The 19,502-nt window shown below is 41.9% G+C and overlaps 1 protein-coding gene across 3 annotated transcripts in view; it reads right to left on the bottom strand.

Annotated features, from left to right (window-relative positions):
- The window catches only part of dpp6a (dipeptidyl-peptidase 6a), a 176,713-nt gene that overhangs the window by 129,842 nt on the left and 27,369 nt on the right, over window positions 1–19,502 (bottom strand). The window lies entirely within an intron of this gene.

The following is a 19,502-nucleotide window of genomic DNA, read 5'->3' as shown; positions in this document are numbered from 1 at the left end:
CCCCCCCGCCCCCCCCCCCCCCCCCCCCCCCCCCCCCCCCCCCCCCGGTCAGCTGTCTAGCACACTTCCACGTTAGCCAATCAATCAGAGAGCGACCGGGATTCGGTCCGATGCGCAGTGATCCATTCGCCGGGATGGGTTTTTTGCTCTCCGGCTGGCTCTCTCCCGCTCCTACTGCCCCTCTCTCCTCCACAGTGCTCTGCCTATCCTTCTTTGACTTTTCGCAGCCCTCACAATCTTTCTCATTTGACTCTGCTCCCTGAGAGGGTTCATCAGTCTTTGCCTTTTCAAGACAAGTCGTCTTCTCAAAAGTCCCACTTGTAGTAGCTGCTGACACAGTTTGTGTTTTTGGCTTCTCTCTCCCTCCCCGGACTCTTTCTCAGTCTTATCCCTACCTTTCTCCCTCTCCGCTAAGCTCTTCCCCACGAGGGGCTGTGTCAGGGGTTTTTTAAGGCGGGTTCAGCAGCCGAACTAAATTGGACGTATAAACGTAATCTGTCGGGCTGGCCATGGGAGAGGCATCTGCCAGCAAACACAGCCAAACAGCGTTCTTTACATCTCCATCACAGTTATAGTGAGGAAAAAGCGTGTGTGTGTGTGTGTGTGTGCTTAGAGTGGGCAAAGAGACAGGAAGACAAAGGGAAGGAGGGAGGGATGGGGAGATAAAAGGACAGACGGTAAACAAAAATGTCTGTGACAAAATAGCCAAGATGCAACAGAATGCAAGGAACAGATGCATCTATATACTTAGAAGTTGTTATGTGATGTTTGCATGACTCAAGTTAGATATTGAACATGTCTAAAATGTATACTACAGTGTGTGTTTGCAGGTCTCCAGCTGAACCAGGTGCGTGCTGCCATCCACCAATCTGCAGATCAATTCAATCAGTCCATGTGATGGGTTGTAATAAAGCGCTGGTGATGTATTCGTGCCATGAATAGCACCTCGTAAATAACCCCTTCACCTCTCTAGAAGATTGGTCCAGGGCACGGCGCAAGACCAATCTAAATTTATGTGGCCTTTATAGGTACAGCATGGTGAGCCAAAGTGGAACGACCGGTTGTACGCTAGCCCAATGAGAAGCAGTGAAAAGACTACAAGAGCGGAACTGGGCCGGGACTAAGGAAGATTGAGCGATTTCACTCAGGACGGCACAAACGTTTTGTGATAAGAAAGTTCTGGAGGTTTCCCATGAAGTGTAATTTGCTTGGTCAATATTGGTCAAACTCTGCAAACTTTTAGGGGCTTTATTTAGTCGAGAGCAAGGGACAGGAACAACAAACCGGCTGCCACTTGTGAACACCATGGCAAGGTTGACAGAAATGCAAGCTACGTCACCTCTCTTTGCTTTTTGTTCGAACAGAAACAAGCAGTTCAGTTAGCCATGGTGCTGGTTGGAGAAAATAATTCAGGAACCAAGTTCATTCTGCTGAAAAATATCAGATCTCAAATAAAATGTTACTCAGATAAAGTCAGTACCCTAATGTGTCGTCTGTTGGAACACATTAAAGGCCTCAGTATGCTTCTTAATGTAACTGACGTTTGACCGGAAGTGTTGCAGTGTAAAATGAGGCAGTTTTTCTTTTTTAATTCTTTACACCTCTTGGGTACTTGAGTGCAACATCATTAGTGCTTTTGAGGACTGTCTTCCTGGAAGATGCATGTGTCAGGAATACAAAGGCATTGCAATCAAGACAGACAAGTGAGTTAAGTAAAGGTAATTGTTTTTTTTATTACAGGTGATGTGTGATAATGAAGTCTAGACAAAAAATCTTCAGCACTTTTGACTCTACGTGGAGATTGGTAATCACGAGAGAGGTAGCAAGATGAATCCCCCAATGCAGTCCACAAACTGGTGGTGGTGGCTAATGATTGTCCCGATACTGGTGATGGCCTGATTGTACTAAAAGCAGAGAGAGAATCTGAGACAGCAGCAAGATGATGGGCTGATGATGCAGGTGTGTTGCTGTGCTGTTGGATGGATGTGACCAGCTGATGAGAACAGCTGATAACACAATGACAGCGAGGAAATTGCGAGTGAGCATGCATGAGAGAAGTAAATGGCAGGATGTACGATGAATGAACTACGGGTCTAAACATGTAAAAGAATAGTCCCCCTGACTGAACTCACGTTAGATTTGGTTTATTTAACAACCATGTTAATAAAAAATAAAGTCCATATACTATTTATTAGCAACAGCAAATACTTTTTGAAGGAAAATAAATGCTGGCTGGATTACGTTTTTTGTAACATAATGAGGAAATGTTAATAAAAGGGTCTGGTAAGTCAGCGTATGTCATTTCTTTTCCACCAAAATGTCCAATCTTGCAATACAATATCCGCTCACAGCAACTACAGCATTATTAAACATGTGTATTGATATTTTAAGCTTCTGGCAACACTTGGTTAAGGTCAGAAAAAGATCATGGGCATGGTTTACTACAGAACAAGTCAGCAGAGACTTGAGACGCAATTACTTTATTAACATTTAAGCAAAACCATGATCCGTCCCCAACTTTAACCAATGTTTGTCACCTAAACCTTCAGGATGCAAACCCCGGACTGTGGTGTCAAAGTCCCGGCCTTCATACCCGACAGAGCTCTTGTGAATGACACTCAACACTTCATGCAGATGTTTCACAATAAAAGTCTGTGAATGAAACAGGTAATGGAAGAAATGATGCAACCTGAATTGCCGAAGGGGCTTTTAATGTAAACCTAATTAAGGAGCTGGAAGAGGTGTTCAGTTGGCAGTAACATCAATAGCAGCAACAGTAGCCATGCGGCAGGAGCAGATTGGATGCGACTCAGATGACATAAAAGAGAGGAAATTGGATAGAAAAGCTTCCAATAAAAGCCTGGTTTTCTATTCAGCTGAGGGACAAATAGTGAAAATATTATATGATCCAGTATTAAACCTACTGTAAATGCTGCAGTAGCTGAGAGACATTTCAGGAAGGAATGCTTTAAAAAAACCAGCAGGCCCATCTGGTCCATCTCTAGACCTGGCTCAGGTGCAGGCCGAGTCCTACTTGGATTTAAATTGCTTGTATTTTATGGTTTACAGATTCAACAGACCATGTGATTAGTTGCATTCCATTCATGAAAACTAAAGTAACTAAATGAGCTCGCTCGATTGATTTCCTAGCTGGATTATGTGGTTGTGTCACCAATTATGGTGACAAATAAACAAAGCATGTAATGAAATGTATCAACTGTCCATCAAAATGTCTTTTTTTGGAAAGTCAGAAAAACATTTGATCAGTACATAAATTTGAACTTAATCCCTTCTGTATTTGAGTTTGAGATTATTCTGACATTTGCTTATTTCAACATCAATAGTAATCATTTTTAATGATTTATTCAGTTTTACAGGACAGATTGTAGTCTCTATGCAACCAAAATAGTTGAATATAGACATTAAAGATTAAAATGAATAGATCGAGGGTGATGGAGTGAGAAATCTGCAGTTGATGGAGCATCCATGGCTGACAGAGTATCAAACACAAGTCTGATATTGTGGCTGGGCTGTTAGCTAATACCATGGTGAGGACACGGTTCTCCACCTCAACCCTTTAAACCCATTTATTCCATTATTGAGCACTGACTTTTCAATTCCCCCAGATCACAAGAAAGGAGCGAAGAGACAAAATGAAAAAATGAAAAAGAAAGTCCCCGAGGTCTAAAGAAGCACTGAAGGCAATTCCAACATATTGCCTACAAAGATGAAGCTGGATGGAGCCGGAGCCAGCCAGCTAAGAATGCTCTGCTCGAGGACTGAAAATCCTAATCAGATTTTCCAACAATGAAACAACGGTGAAAATCGGAGCGAGAAGAAATATAGACTGGGCCGCTGTGTGAATGCCTTGAAAATGTTCAACTGGTAAATTTAACCCAAGCATCGTTTAGTGGAAAACAGGAAGCAAAACATATTTCTCCAAGTCATCCTGGTGATGAATGACCGTGATGTAGTACAAATCCATTTCAAAATAGCTTTCCATTTCTTTGATTAGCAAGCAGTTCAGCATTTTGCTAATTTAATCTGGCCTCTGAATTGAATTTGTATTACAGTCATAGTTAATAATATGACATGCAGTGTACGACTCTGTGCTATTTAGATAAGTGATGGGCCTTCTCTGAACACCCACATGCTTCTATGCCAAATTGCCCCATTGCTCATAATAAAACCCATGTCTGAGAGACTCGCCGCTGGTTTATTTTAGTGGAATTGTTATTAATAGGACTATCAAAGTATAATGCCAGGTCCATATGTAGCGATACCATGGAGCAAAAAAGAAGAATCTTTGGGGAGGATTTAAGGAGATGAAGGAAGTCTGCAATAGCATTTGTGTAACAGCTTGTGAATAAAAGATGAAAGTTGTGACTTGGCTCCAAGTTTCTTCTCCCTTGCGGCTCATCTCAATTACTATAGAGGCGGTTTAGAGGGGAACGGAGTCAGTAAGTACGCTGTAAAGAGACGAAGATTTTTCATTTTGAATACATGGAGGACAATGACTGACACTTCAGAAAGAGACAAAAGTCCTGAAAAACAGTTCTGCAAAGACTATCTGCAAAACAAAGTACTCCAATCAATACTGACTGGAGACCAATAACCTCCCAGCAGATGAAGCTCTGTACACTCCTGCTCTCATGTTTAGAGGGAGGAAGATTCTGTCCTTTATTCTTTTGACATCTCAAGGCTCATCCTTTTTAGTTTAAAAAAAAAAAAAGCACCAAAACTTTAGAAAGGACAACAGATTAAACTTGTTTGTACATCCGCTTTGTGTGTTTACACAACTATTTTCTATGAATTAGACTTTGTCACAACGTTGCTTCTGGTAGTAGAAAATTGAGTGAAATAGGAGAAGAAAACAAAAAACAGTTTATGCCCTGCTAATTATGCCCATTCCTCAGAGTAAAAATGGTTAAAGCAAACACTTAAATGTTGCTCATTGTTTAAAGTCCATTTGATCCCTAGATGTTTGCATATTAATGTGGTTTTCCTTTAGTTTTACCCCCTTAATACAATTAAAATGAAATACCCATATATACCTCCAAACAAAGCGCACAATAAACAAAGATTATCAAAGTTCATCAAATTTACCTGATGGCGTTTTTTTTTCCTCAAATTTTCTGTAGTTATCACAATAATTATTTTTTTTGGGCCATGATTAGGGTTTAGGAAAAGAACGTGGTTGGCGTTAACTTGACTGACTAAAGACTAACAACATTAACAAGTCAGGTGACTAACAACTGACGTGGCAAAAAAAGTTAACGTTGACTTTTGGTTGCACAGGGGACACGGACAGCGGTCTCCTGGGTGAAAGAACCCGCCATTAGCAGACTATCAGGCACTTCATTCTATGGCACTTGCTCTAAGCGTTTAAGAAGGATGCAGGTAGAGAATAAGAGTTAGTTAAAAGTCAGATGTGTCCCATAAAGACACTATGCCTGTCTGTCGCAAAAAAACGATTTGGTCTTTAAGAAAACATCTTCACCAATTAACCTCCACTTCAGTGCGAGATTCAGCTCCGGTTAAACAACAGCGGTGACAAAATATGAATTAAACGAGACGTCTGCAGCGAGAGATTAACGCAACTAGATGCATCATTCAGCAAAACAATCTGTCTTGGACAGAACAGACGAGGGACGACGCTCGTTCCGACTAATCGCCTTTTAAGATGACTTCTACCTGACGCAAAAGGGCAAAATAATTCACTGACACCACAACTTGACCAATCACTCACCCGAGAGGGCGTTTTAACCAAAACGCTGAGACATTAATCCAAGGCACCTCTTCCATTAGCCTCAGTTTATCAGAAGGTAAAGTGGAGCGAGAAATAAGCTCATCCCACTGGCATATAGTTCATTTCCTGCATGCTGAAGAGCTACAGGGATGGGCAGGGAGTGATTGCTTCAGGTCCTGGACTCATAAATACTCACCTTTTAGTTTTGGAATTGAATTCCACTCACCATCCTCTCTGGAGTTTGGTTTGAAGAAGGGATGAGTCCAAGGTCAGAACCACTCCTCAGCCTGACCATTGATCCCAACGCCAGGCCAATTCAGCTGCATGTGACGGATGTCGACCTCAGCCGAACAAGTATTATAGGCAGGAGAGAGGCCAATTTGGTGACAGATGTAGGAGCATGTGCACCGCGTTTAATAATGTAAAGACTTGTCATGCAGCGTCTCAAGGTAAATGACAGCAGGACCAGAGAGGGGGAATGTAATTTCCCACAATAATGTCACCGCCTGCTGATGTGCTTTCCTGCATCTGCTCTGCTTCAGCATCAGATCAGCTGCACGCTGGACAGATAAATGGATTTCCTACAACTTTAAAGAGGATTAAATATGAGAGCAAAGCAAAAAAAAAAAAGTTAAGTTTGGTCAGCAGTTTAGTGTTCAGAGGTTTAAGATGTGTCTTTTTTAGCTGGAAACCCATGATATTTACCAACCAAGCCAATCGCTTTGCATGTACTGACTGCACTGTGTGCGTGTTTTGAAAGTGCAGATGAAGATTTTTGATTTAACTGTCCAACAATGAATTCTGTACAAATGCAAAAAACTTTTGTCTCTTCTGTGTCGAGATATATATCTAGACTGGACTCAGGTCACCGTATCGCTGCTTGCGGCTATAAACTTAAACTTTAATCTTGTCTCTGTCGCCCGGTGACCATGACCTTACATCATAAACCCACGGAACCTTTCAGGGCTATCTTCTGGCCAACAGCAGCACAATATCTATACATCCTGGATGCTGAGCTACAAATCCTGGAAATAAAAAAATAGGTAAAGGAACATCACATCCTCAGATACCTCCAACACCATGGAGTAATGATTCTACGACTACCTCTGCTCCAGCCAGTGTTCGCCTGTTTGTAGAGCAGGTGAGAATGAATTTATAGGTGAGCAAAAGTGAGCGATAAGAGAACTGGAGCTTTGTCCAAAAGCTGAAACAAACACTTACTTCAAATGCAACTTGCAACTTAACGTTTTTACAAAATATTTTCTATTGAAGCTGCTGTTGCAGAAAGAATTTATGTTATTACTCTATGCTAAAGAGTAATAACTAAAAGAACAATTTCCTTCTGATCTCTGCTTCGTGCACACTGGAAAGTCTTGACAGAAGCATTGCTCTTCACATGTTTAACACCACAAACTGATTCGTTTTGCTAACATGATATTAGCTCTATTGAAAACATGTGACACACGTGATGAACCATCATTTAGATTTGGGCTCTTCTTGTAGAAAAAACTGCAGTCAGTAAACCAAACAACAAAAAGGCCCCAGAAGTATAAAGCGTTTCACTAGCAGACACTTTTTAACTTGCACTTCTTAACCGATTCTGTGTTTTAGAAAATTTGCTGCAAGTTGAACAATGTCAAAAGGAAGAGTTGAGCCTTTTGAGAATACAGAATATGTTGGCGTAGCATAACAAACGCGGTTCCGCTTCGTGGGTCCGATCTTGAGGGTCGGGGGGGGACGAAGGATAAAGACATATTGTGTGAGCAGCGAGCGGGGAGCACCAGCGAACCGCGGCGATCTCAACCACTGCACCGCTGACAGGTACAAGTGGGAGGGGGTGGGGGGGCGCTCAACGGAACGTACCGGAGTAAGGTTGGAGGCGCTGCCAGTCAACCATCCCCTTGTTGACAGGTCCAGATGCCGCCGCCCCCCCCCCCCCCCCCCCCCCCCCCTTCCCTCTTTCGTTCCCCCCCCCCCCCCCCCCCCCCCGAGATTATAGGAGGGGTGGGAGAGGGAACACAAACAGGGATACGCTATAGTGGACAAAGAAATATCACATCCCTCTATCTCCTCTCCTCCTCTGTGTGCACAGCACCAGAAGCACCAGGGGATATTGAGACAGACATATCCCTCCTAGATGAAAGGGGCATTTCAGTCACACAGGCCCCGAAGGTAAACGTGGTCTGGATTAGCAAGCAGCTCCTCGTTTATTGTGGAGCGGTAGAGAGAGACTCAAATGCACCATAACACCACCGAAAGCAATAAAGGGCAACTGCTCTGTTCACACTTCTAACAAGCCATTTGTGGCTCTACCAGGCCATAACGACGTATGCTTATTTGCTATTGTTTGTGAGGCCTTAACAAAGTTTGTCCCTGTAGAGGTGACTGTGGTTCTCCTCCGTCTATTTGTTCTTCCACAGCGCAGCAGCGGCAAGCATTTAATTTGCAGATATGAAGCCGCGTAGTCGCTCTCTCTCTCGCCTTATCATCCATTATTTGTGCAAGCGATTATGCATGAGATAAACCTGACAGTTTTGAAATCTCTCTCTCTTCCGTCCCTGTGGGTTTGCATGACAGCACTTACATCTTCAATATTTTGTTAAAGCTGAAGTCATGCACACACTGTAAGCAGCAAAAAAAGGAAAATATTTGCCAGATCCTGTACGAAAGATTCTTCATGGAGCATTTATTTAAGCAATCTGTAATGCTCCAATACGTTTAGCCATTCCACCTCTTTCAACCTGCAGCCTTCTGTCTTCCCTGATAGGAACTGAAACGCGCTGCAGAAATAATACTCCAAAGTTTGGACACGATTCCTCTCCCCAGGTGTTCCTATATCTCAGTAATATATACAACAATAAACTGAAGGCAAACAGCACCTTCCCCTAATGATAACCGAGAGCCAGCGCAGTTAGACAAACTCCTCAGACAGCAGTCACCGCCACACAAACACCGCCTTCAAAAGGGCAGCCGTATCCATTTGTTTTCCTACCCGTGTAAGGGGAGACATGCAGAATGTCAACGACAAACTTGTCATTGGACACCCATGGTTACATGGTGATTTTAGCAGCGCGGAAATGTTGATACAGGTCCCGGGGACAATGTGGCTTTCTCTACTGCAGAAGAGAGAATGCATTTTGCTCAATTTAGCGGTGAAGCAGCAGCACAGTCCTGGAATTCATTTCCCCGACTGTGAATTTCAATGAGTGCCTTAGTTACAGGGACATCTACATGAAAATAAGAGCTAATGCTGCAATTACGTTGCCGTTTAAAGTGGGAGCCAATTAGTACACTAAAGTGAAGATCTAGCTGTAAAAGCATCACTTCTAATATGGACAGATGTTTTGTTTGTGCAAGTCCAGACTTTCATGAAATGCATAAAATAGGTTCACATTAACGAGAACGGTTTTCTTTGGGTGGACAATTTACAGTCTGATTATTAGTTTGAGTGCTTTTTTTCCACTTTACAGCTTAGCAAGTATGAGTGGATTAAAACAAATGTAATCACCGTGAGAAAAACAACAAGAACATAAATAAGTATTTAGCACATGAAAACGCAACAAACATTGGCATAAACACACCATTTGCATTTCCTACTTAAAAATGCATCTACAATAAGTACATTATGCTCAAACAACTTTCTGTTATTTTAGTTTGTGTTCAGTGAGATGAACTTTTTTTCTGAGAAGAGGTTTTTGTTTTGTTTTGGTTCGTCAGCAACTTTCAGGGAACTTGTGTTGCAGAAAGTGGAAGGTCCAGTAATTACAGAGCGGCTGATTGGCCTGGGACACAAACAGCCACAGTGGAGGCAAACTTCACATCACACGTCATCTTTTGGGACCCGACAACCAACAAACGTCAGAAAACTGATTTATATGAACACTAACGTCAATCAAACCTTAATTACATGACTGACTGATTAATTGGCAATTATTGTTCATGAATGACGGCCTGTGTTTTTCTCTTTATTTGCTGGACGTTTCTCAGGGCTTTCTACACTATAGTATCTCCAGTGTTAAACAAACCGGCTGCACAATTAGCTACTCAAACACAATAACCCTGAATATTTTGCAAGATGTTGTCATCGTGATTATGAAACTAATAAACAGCGGCATTATGAGTTCTTCTTAACCTCTGCTTATCTATGAGGAGCCAGCTGTGTGTGTGCGTGCAAGCTTTTTCTCAGTGCCTTGTTGCAGAATAACCGCTTTCCTGTTTTCTACCCCCTTTTATTCTAATTACGTTTTGGCAGGTGGAAGAAATCGCAAACTGGGCATAAAATAAAAAGCAGAAACTATATGGCCAAAAGTTAGTGGACATGAATGTTTTGGCCTTATAATATACTGTAAGTTTCCATTTAATTGTGTACAATAACAATATGATTATACTGTAGTAATATATATGAATTGCGCTAACTTTCCATGCTACACCTCACACAGTAACGGCGAGCTGAGGGAGCAAAGAGGGGTCGGATGTGGTCAAGATGAGGGAGAGACAGGCAGAGAGAGAAAGAGAGGCCAAGACTTCGCATTGATGCATTTCACCGCAGTGCCAGCTGAGAGATATGGCTGCTGTCCCAGGCATGGCTCACTTTGACTTTGAAACACACGCAACTTACTTTTCCATTCAAATATACTGCAAGTTCAGAGCAAATATCTGAAATCCCTGCAAAATAGAGTGTTAATCAGTTCACAACGTCAACTGATTTTTATTCTCTTGAGAGATTGAACATGATCATTATCAGTAGCTTAGATAGCCATGTCTTGCTAAACTATCCAGTTCCACTGGCAAACACAATGGTTTCCTGTTGCTGCCTACCATCAAAGGAACGCTATATTCCATCTGTTGAATGCTTTTAATGCAGGAGCAAATGACGGGTTAGCATTAGCAGTAACTTGAAGGAATACTTCACCCACAAAAATACCATTTGCATGGATAAAGGAGACTGGGATCATGCTGTCTTGATCTAGTTTTTCTGTCGTTAAACGTGGCCTCCACTTACTTCAATTAACAAAGACTTTTCTTAGTTTTTTGATGCTCCGTTTACCCTGGAGGCAAGCGAGAAAATGTTTTCTTCAGGAATTCAAGGTAACTCAGGGTGAGTAATTGACATGTAAATTATCGTTTTGTATTCCTTGCATACAGTTTTGGTTGTAGAAGAGTGAGCAGTAAACAGTGAGGCTGATTTAAATGAGATAAACTTCCAAACACTAATTACATGCTGCATCGCTTCCTTTGAATGCCGTGAGCATCGGTAGGTAATTTGAGTCCAGTGCCGGGAATGGCGGACTCCGCCACAACCAATAAAAACTGCAACATATATACACAGAATTTAAAATCATAGACATGCTGGATGAATATTCCAGATATGTGCCCATAAATAGTATCAGAAATGGGGTTTGATTTCATGAAAGTATTAATGATTTTAACTTTAAACGAGAAAAAAATGTTAACCTGGTTTCAGCCTTTAAATGGGAGGATTTGCTACTTCCGTTTAATACAATGTTAATCTAAACATTAGACATAAAAAAACATATGTCATGTTGTTCCTATGTGATGGTGAGTGGCAGCTTGAGTCTTCAGTAAAAGTGCCAATTCACCGTCTCACAGCAACATGTTATTCGGTCAGTTACCTTATTACCACAAACTAGTATTGAGAATGACCGAAGCATTAAAAGCTACTTTTGTTGCATTAAACATTCGCTGTCATCACCACATCTAATATTCCACACATCTACGCATTTTTTACTTTTCTAATTACTTTCCTGTAAACTTTCCGAGAGGCAATTATCTTCTTCTTCTCTCCACCTCAAACACACACACACCTACACACTCTCTCTCTCTCTAAATTCTAGAGGCAAGCTTTGATCACCACTACATTAGCTTTACATTAGAAACAATCATTAGGGGGACATCATCCCCACGACCAATTTGCCTTCGGAAAATAGTAGTGCTTGAGTGTGCTGCAGCCCACAGAGGACCAATGAGCCACACCAAACTTGATTAGGCCTCACAGTAATGTATCATTCCTCCTGGCCAAGGCTTTGGAGATGAATGACTCGTCCTCATGTTAAAAGCGTCTGGAAAACTGGAGTAGACTCGTTTTCTAAAATCTCTTTGAGAAGGTTTGCTCTGGCAGAGAGGAATGTGTCCAAAGATAAATGAGTAATGAGTTCCACGTGTTCGGTCCAGGCTATAGAGAGAGATCCCAGGCAGGCGTTTCAGGTTTGATTTTCAAAAAGCTGCGGCTTTTTTTGGTTTGAGATGGTACATCACGCTGCTGCGAGTAAAACTTTAAACATTTCGAGACTGCGGCGCTTAGATACATGTTGAAAGACCGAACGATGTTTTGATGCCCGGCAGTGAAAAAGAAACACAGATGCTTTGACAAAGTTCAGAGCAAAATGGATAAATTGAAGAAACCACACACCCCAAATCTCATGTGCTTAACGCGTTCATGGTATTAAAAAAAATCATCTTTAATGTGCAATGACACCCGATAGATAAAGCACATTGTATGAAAGTCGATAAAAAAAGAAAACCTCCCTGAGCCTCGCTTACATGCACTGTAGTCGAGATGGGCTCATTTTAAGATCAGAAAGCCTCTTCATCACCAGGCCCCGGCATGAAACGGCTATCAAATCTACCTCGCGACATCTTTATGAGAGCATAAAGGCTGCCATTTTGTGGCTCGGGGTAACTTTCAGAGAGCAGATGGGAGTGAACTTTAAACTCAGCAGGGAGCGAGCAATCAACGTCCAGCTGACATTGGGGATGGCCTACCTGATGTTTGATTAAGAGGCACGTTGACCTTTCCGAGGCTCCAGGGGGCGCTGAGACGCGCTCTCACCTGACAGCCCGCGAGTCGGAGCCTTCTCATTATGGCCCGTATCTATCAATACACACACCCCCGGAGCGTTTTTCTGTCTCGTTCAACGGGAAAAAATGAAATGCCATGAGTTCGTGGAAGACAGGTATACGCGTTGAGGAAGATGACACTGAAGGGGGAAGTGTCGAAGGGTAAATGTAGAGTATTGGAAGGTCTTTTATGGGGTTAGGAGGGTAAGAAAAAAAGAGAAAGGATGGGATGCAGAGCGACTACAGCTCCATTGAAATGCAGTTACTGTGAACTACATTAGAAAGCTGAGTGTCTAGCTCTAAAACACAGATGAGTCAATAACTAGAAGCTTGAATTACTCTCATTCCATCTATGATAAACAAACCGGAGCACGGCGCTGATCACTTTACCTAAGATTATAATTGATGGGCAGGAAGAAGCTGAGGGGAGTCGATAGGGCGTGATGAATCGGGCCTGTACGGCGTTATTGGGTGTGCGCCTCTACTGTTCGTGACAAATTGGCCATGTCAGACTCCAGATATTTCGCTCACGATCAATACATACTGACAAAAACACTGCTGAGGCTAGCCTCACTTTGTAATCACAGACACAAGACAGACAGACACAAACTAAAGTCACAAAGAGCCTTTCTTTACACAGTGAATTACAGTTACCGGTTACCAGTGTCGGAAACGCCTCCCATACAGCCTAAAATGCTGAACTAAAACTAAAACCACTGTTTTGGTTCAGTCTCACCGCTCTCATAGCTGGGTTTACAGAATCTGGTTTTTTTTCCCAGCACCAAGCGACAGACAACGTTAGCAATTAGCTGGTGAACATAGTGGAGCTTTTAGCAGCTTTAGAGCAGGATATTTCCCTCAGGAGCTGGTGAGACAGAACAGGGATTAAGATAGAGTGCATATTGGGCACAGTTTGCTAAAATGTTAACCAAAGCAAACTTAACAACAGTTATTATTTCAATGTTTAAAGCTTACTAAAAAGTCTTAAAATGCAGCTTCAAACTAGAATTACCGCCTCGCGGTTCTAAGCAGTCAAGTTGCAGTTTACATCAATGTACGGTTCAAAATCAATTCATCCTATTAGACATTTGTGTGAAAGAAAGAGTTCTTGAATTATGGAGTTATGGCCCAAAAACGTGTGAGGTCACACTGGCCTTTGACAGCCTATTTATAATCCCATTCACCCTCGAGTCAAATTGGACATTTGTGCATTGTTTAAGAAATTCACTCAAGGTGTTCTTGAGATATCACTAGAATGGGACGGATATGAAGTCACAGTGACCTTTGAACACCAAATTCAAATAATTTCATCGTGGAGTCCAAGTGGACGTTCAAGCCTAATTTGAAGACGTTCCATCTACGCGTTCCTGAGATATTGTGTTCACGAAAACGGTCCAGACGGACTGACGGACAACCCGAAAACAGGCTGTAGCTGGCGCGGGGGTTTTTTGAATGTTTTTCATAAAACATTCAAAACAATTTTTCTAATAACAAAAAAAGTGAATTTTGTTTAGGGATTTCAAGGGGTCAAGGGGGGTATATTTCCCAAATCAGGACAGTCAAGAGAAGAATGAGCATGCTAGCGGCTGCATTATTTGAGGAAAAGACGTAGCTACTCACTGACCTCCCTTAAAGCTTGATTTAATGTAAGGGAAGCTATCACTTAACATTCTAACATCGACACGTTGCTATTCCACCCAGTCATGATTCAGCAGCCACTGTAAATCATCCGTCCTGCTCTATACGACCAGTATCAATGTGCCCGTTTATGTACGAGTGTGTGTGAAGACACACACTAGAACCATACTGTACTGCCGGGGGAGGATACCTGCCAGTGAGCATCTGCCCAATCAGTGGGGTTTGGCAAACAAGCCCAGGATGCTGCTGTAATCCATTAATTCAGCTTCACTGAGCCGCCTGTGTGAGACTCAACAGCAGTGTGTATGGTGGCGGTTCACTGAATGTGAGAGGAATATACAGTTTACACATTAGACTAGTTTAAATACTGTTTACCATAAGTTCTTGTGCTATGAGCAATGGAGCTAAAGGTATCGATTACAGTCCCTTATAATCGAGTCAACAATTCAGCTTACAAAAACATATTTTTGTCATTTTCATTCACCGTAGAGCTTTCTGAAATACAGTAAATCAAGTTACACAGACTCACTGCAGCAGCTTTATGTGCCAGAGTTTCGATAACCTCAACCCTGCAAAGTTACAGGGGTGGGGGGGTCATAATAAATCTTGAGAGAACAGTATCTGGCTACATTGAGGAGGCTTTTCACCTCATCTTGACTCCATGTACTTTGCAAACATGAATAGCCTCTGGCTATTGGATGCAAAATGTTTATACCCGTCAAACGTTGCATCCTGGGTTCTTTCACGATTGTTGTTTTGTGATTATCCTCTCTCTCTTGTAACGAACCACATCACAGCTAACTCGGAAGACGGCTGAATCTTTTTTTTTTCTGTTGAAGAAATCAAACTAAAAAAGAAACAGAAAATAAAATATGCATGGCATGATTGCCCTTAGTGTTCGATCCATTGTGGAGAGAAAATGGCAGTCCGTGAGGCATTTTAGAGACCTGCAATTAATTCAAATGAATCCCTAACATCCGTATCATAATTAATAATATACCCGCTACACACAAGGCGGGGGTGCACAAAAGTTAATTTAGCAGTGCGGAGCGTTCTCCCAATGCACTGTGAGGTAATATTCTTCTAATGTTTAGGGAATACACAGCATTCCCCTCTACAACAGGTGTTTTTTCATTTTCTGTCTGGCCAGCTTTAATGATCTCATTAGACAGCCACTCTAACCGGGGAAGTGCCTATGGCACCTCTGCCACACAACAGGGAGTACAACAACAGCTTGGAGCAGGGAGGCCGGGCATCTGTCTGATGTCACAGCTGTAACAGAAGTCGCTTACTTACAAGACAGACAAGACTCTGGAGCGTACCAGAAACAGAAAAAAAGGCTAATTGAATTCCCTGTGTATGTGCCCATGCCCAAAGAGGGACTGAGTTTTACATCATTACCCAGAATTGTAGCCGGCAGTTCCCCCAACTTCCTCTGCTAAGAATCAAATGGCACAGATTAATCAAAGGCCGCCTGATGGCAAAAAGGCGGAGAGCAAAAAGAAAGGTCCTATAGGCTGATCGTCAAGCTCTTACAACAGACAACCTTGCAGCAGCAAATATAACACATTCTCACACCAACGTTGGGATCTGGCAGGAGCGGGTTTGGTTTTTAGCAAGTATGAAAATTGAATTATTAATATAATTATTATTTTCAATAGGATTATTAACATGTATTAATAATAACGGGGCACCACCCTGGGATCACGGACCAATAACCAAACGGTAGATAAAAGTCTCAAAATCGGTTTTCACTCAAAATGTCAACAATCAAAAGTACTATTCCACATTCAGGTTTGAATTCGAGCACCGACTATAACAACCAGCTATTATCACAACACGTGCACAAAATAATCACAGAAAACTGCTCTGTAAAACTAAAACAGAGTATATTTATCATTCATTTTTCAGAAATAATTATGCTGGGGAATAAGTACGCTTCTAAAAGAGATTTTAGTGACTATTCCAAGTGACAAATGATTGTCTTGTGATTTCAGAGACGCCTGAAATTTTGCTATTGAGGCTTTCAGGGGGTGTAAAGTGTCTGGGACCCCCAGAGACCCCACGCCTCCAGCGTCAGCATTGCACGAGTCGGTGACTGTGTCTTTTCAAAATAAACTTCCGTCTTTAGGAAGCTATTTAGTTTTAGGCATCAAAGTTTGACGTTGACCTAACCAAGTGACGAGCGACTCACAAACATAACGGCTCATGTGACAAAATGTCTTATTTTTACTTTTGGCATGAAAAGTGAACGAAAGTCCTGTAGTTGTGAATTTTGAAATATGAAAATAATTCTTACATCATCCGCTGATACATAAAATGGATCTAAAGCTATTCAATGAGCAGAAATGAATCAAGAATAAAATGCCAAAACGATTTGCAGGTTTCCTCTTCTTAAATGTAACAATGTGCTGCTTTTCTCTTTTTCAAGTTCAAGTCTGTTGGAAAAAGCAAAACAAGGCAGTTGAAGACTTGACCTTTCATTGCTTTGTGACAAATAATGAATTGCGTCAGATTTTTAACCCTAATTTACATAATCGATCCCCAAATAAAACTGCTTACTTTGAGCAAAGTCAGGAAACTCAATGCCATGTAAAAGGTCAAGCAAACAGATACCCCCCGATCACAGTCCAGCTGGAAGACTTCCATGTGCAAACTCATGACAGGGCGATTTTTCACTTCCACTCCGTTGGTCGATGACGTCACTGTTTTAAGCTTGGACGATTCTGCTGCTGTTATAGATGCTATTCTAGAGTCAGAGTGAGAAAGATGTTTACTCGCCCAGTCTGACAGAATGCGGTTAATCTTGGCAGAATTATGGCCAAATTGTTTTCCTCAGCTTAGTTTTTAATAGGTTTCCAAACTCCCTCATCATGTTGGACAGTGTGGTCCAATTTGAAAGTCAAACAATTGGCATTGGACCTTTTTCCCCTCTCTCCATCTGCCCCTCTGTCTGTCAGTCGGTCTCACTCGTTTTTTTTGCCTCTCTATCATTCACATCATGTTTACCTTGTTTCGCTACATTAAAGCACAGATCACACTTATCTACAGCTTATACCCACACGCACACATAACGGTGGTACGTAAACACCGAAGTGATGTAGTGAGATGTAGACATTTCAGACAAATTGAGTCGTCCGCTTGCTTATTCTGCGCACACAGTCTGCCTGTGAAATGCAATTACACTCAACGCCATGAGTAAGTGGTGGAAAACCAGCTTATCATGTCAGAGTCCTAACGAGAGCTACTGTGGGAAATCATCATTAATGCTGAGCAAAAAAACAGACACAGCAGAGCTCCTCTGCGAGGGGAGGAAACGGGCCTTCGTGAGAAGAGAGGCCTTCATATTTGTTTCTTTCATCATCCTGAAAACCCTCACTGTCATTGTAGGTCGAGATAATTACAGTGAGAGGAACAGAAGCTGTGCTTATGACATGCATTATACTGTACACGCAGATTCACTCCAACACTTCTGGAGTTACGCAACAGACAATTAGCATCTAATTGCAACGCCGTCCATTTATTTTGTGACGTCTGCTGGTCCAGACCCCTGTCAGAACACTTCCTGTTCAAAAACGGAGCCAAACCTCGCTACACCAGCCCGAAAAGCACCGACTATAAAGCTAACTCGTCCCGATTTTAAGTTGCAGAACCTTTTTTGCACAATCCATGCCTCAACTGTGCTCAATCTCAAGGGACCATACTGGTGATTCTGGATGTTTTATCCCTTTAACTACAAATTGCACTTGTACACTTTCCAACGTATAACATATGCTTTGAGATTCATTTTCTGACCTGCTGGCAGTTTCAGTTGTCAACTTGTAGATTGAAAACCTCTTGAGATTTGTAATCCATCACACGCTGAATGTTTCTTCACCTTTATTTTTGTCAAGGTGATGCAGTAATGTAGTCTGAGAGGGAAAACTTGCACTCTTTCTGCAGAACATCTATGTCTACAGAACCAACTCTTGTCTTGGCCTCTGGCTCATTCTAATGCCTCTATTCCAATCATTGCATTATTTATGATTAATATTTTGAGATAATCATTTACAGGCAAACATTTGACAAATATCCGGCAATAAGACAGCTGTTCCACTGTAGTATAAAAGCTGACTCTTTCCCATCTTCCCTGTCAAATCATTGCATATTATAATATTGTTAAACATGCAGTGGATTATTGTAAATGAGAGTTAAGCTTCTTGTGCGTTTTAGACCATGCAGTCTGTAAATAGCCATTAATATCTCAAATTGAGCCTATCCATGACAGAACGGAACTTTTGTAAATAAGGATCAACAGACCTAATTTATTATTTTCCATTATCTCTGCCAGGAGGATCATGCGGTTGGTTGCTTGTGCGTCTGTGAGTGTGCACCTCGGTGTCTGTCCACGGCTAATCTCGCATTCTGCTACAGGAAACTGCATAATATTTTGGGTGTCCAGTTATGGCTGCATCCTCAATGACCTCTTGTGGTTGCAGGAACTTTCTCAAAACACTTTGTATTGCCTGTTTTATACTTGTAGTGGCGCCCAGGTAAGGCCCTCAATGTACTTGAAGCTGACCATCATCTTCACCGAGGACCTGTTGATATTAAGGGGGGGTACTTCCTGTCCTGATTCTTCCCAAAGTCCACTATCAGCTCCTTAGTCTTGCTGACGTTCTGGTGCAGGTTGTTTCCTGACACCAGCGGGTAAGGTCCTCTACCTCCTTCAGTTAGGCCTTTTCATTGTTATCTGTGATCAAAAATGTTAAAAACTAAAAATTGAACGCGTCTGCAAGTTAATTTCCTGCTCCACAGAACCAGATTACATTTTACAAGCTCAGTCTGTCATGTTACTTTCCAAGTTTGAAGGACCAATGGCAGCCCAGCTAATGGTTTATGTGGGATGTCAATCATCTAATAGGACAGACTACTTCAAATTACTTTTGTCTTAAAGATAGAGGAGGACTGGTGGGCTGGCATTGGAAGGATAATTGATTTTCATACTGCAGTAAATTATTCGAAAACCACTGGCTTCTTAAAGATAAAAATAACTCAAATCTTATGGTATTCTTAGGAAACCGGTCATTGGGACTGTAAAGTGTATATGGAACCATGCAAATCAATGGAATAGTCTTTTATGACCTTCTCCCCCTCTACATGGGACGATGGCTTTTACCTGGATTCGCAATTCATGAAAAGAGTAACTGCAACTCATATATTGCACAATGTTCACGGAGCGCGCCGGCACCATCTCAGTTTCACGATGATGAATAAC

Source organism: Anarrhichthys ocellatus, unplaced genomic scaffold, assembly GCF_004355925.1.
Source record: "Anarrhichthys ocellatus isolate YVR2014 unplaced genomic scaffold, GSC_Weel_1.0 scaffold10, whole genome shotgun sequence".
NCBI lineage: Eukaryota > Metazoa > Chordata > Actinopteri > Perciformes > Anarhichadidae > Anarrhichthys > Anarrhichthys ocellatus.
The sequence above is the reverse complement of the archived record's forward strand: the minus strand, read 5'-3'. Positions and strand labels throughout refer to the sequence as shown.